Here is a 1,908-nt window from a genome sequence, read left to right as displayed (position 1 = left end):
ATTCGATGGTTTTCCTTCAAAACTACTATTGTTAGCCATCAAATTTTTACCATTCTACAAGAAGCATTTCCAATGGTAAAATCCTATTTTCAATTCTTTCTATCAAAGTACGAAATGAAAATTATGTTTTTTCAATCGATTAATTCCAGACTTTCTAGCATCCGAGCTGCGTGCTATTTTGAGATTCAATATTTTATTAAGGGAGAAATAATGTAGACAAAGCAATATATCAATTATATCTGCCATGCAAAATCAGTAGGACTTTTCCAATCCTGCATTTTGTAGCCTGATCGGCTAAAAATACAACGCTTACGTCACTCGTACCTCACAAGACTTTTAAATCAAGCATTTTACGCTCTTTGTCAATGTGTGGTTCAACTTGACCCAATTAGGCTGGGCAATATGGCGTATCAGTGATACTTGAAAATGTTAGCAAATTAGAGCGCCATAACTCGTTAATTTTGCTGAGTCACGACTTAAGCAATGAACGCTGTGCCTGGTGAGAGTGTGACGCCCACGTTATTTTGTGTCCCGTTACAGAAGGTAATCTGTTAGGGTTACATTTTCATCATAAAAGAGAGAGAAAATTCTATTTCATTACCAATCATTAGAATTATGGTGCGCGCATGTGAAATTATCAGAAATCCGAGATATAAATATTTAAGAATAATTAGATCATTTTTATTTGTTAAATCTTCGAGATTACACCTGATTAATACTTACTGTCCATCCTGCAGCTACTGAGAGTTTCACTTTTCCAGAATATTGGCATTTAATATATATTATATTGGCTTTTTCCAATATATTTGGGTACGGAGCCAGTCGCAGATATTGGCCAACACTGCGCCGACATCCCTGGCCTCTTGGTGGCTTGTCAGCGTCAGCAACTGCACATTTCTCCGTCCTAAGCCTGCTCGGCTGCAACATTTAATTTCGAATATTCGACAGATATGCACGATGGGACGGAATTACTCAACGAACCATACAATAGAAAGCAATCCTATCAATAATTTATATAATGATGCGAAATGAGCATGACGCTCTTATTTCACAGTTGTCACTGTATTTTATATTTATATATTGATTTTCAATATGAAATCGTATCGGAAGAAAGCGAAAATTATCTTTCTGTGGGGATGTAGGACAATATGTTTGATCGAAATTTCTATGACTAACTCAAGTAGTTTGAACGAATTATCCATCACTACATAACAGCTCAAAGACAAATATTTTGGAAAGTACTGACAACAATTTTGTTATTTTTCCGATTATAAATTCATAATTTGGGAAAGTTTCGCTCAAATCTGGAGAACCTTTCACTTCCTTGGAACCTCATCACAGCTCTGGGAAGGGGTGATATTCCTCAAAAAAGGAGAACTGCAGTCATTCGTTGCCTGGGACAATACCTGCTAAAGTGCAGCATGGTGAACGCCCTATGAAAATTATCAGTGCCTAATTCCTTTGTTATTTTTTCCACACAAAAACCTCTTTGTGAGAGCATGAAGAAAAATTCAAAATGAAGTGAAGAGGCAGTTGATTTGGAGTTTTCAAGAAAAATCAAGTTGTGCTCAGGCTGGGAGGTGTGACTGTTTCACACCCGAAGTCTTAAAATCAAATTAAAAAAAAATCCATTCGTCTCCTGCTCTCTCATACATCACACCATCTCTCTCATCCAGTATCACTCTCATCATTTCCAGTCTCTCCCGCTCATATGCATCACACTCCATCATGAGATGCTCCACAGTTTCCCTCTCACCTCTGTCACACATAAAACAAATATCCTCTCTTCTCTCATTCCACTTGTATGTCCGCGCATTCACACTCAAAGCATTTGCTCTCACACAGAACATTAGGTCTCCACCTCTACTGCCATCATATATGTACTCATACTTTGGTATCTCTTTCATC

Source organism: Hyalella azteca, unplaced genomic scaffold (assembly GCF_000764305.2).
Source record: "Hyalella azteca isolate HAZT.00-mixed unplaced genomic scaffold, Hazt_2.0.2 contig15961, whole genome shotgun sequence".
NCBI classification, from domain to species: domain Eukaryota; kingdom Metazoa; phylum Arthropoda; class Malacostraca; order Amphipoda; family Hyalellidae; genus Hyalella; species Hyalella azteca.
Note: the sequence above shows the minus strand (reverse complement) of the source record.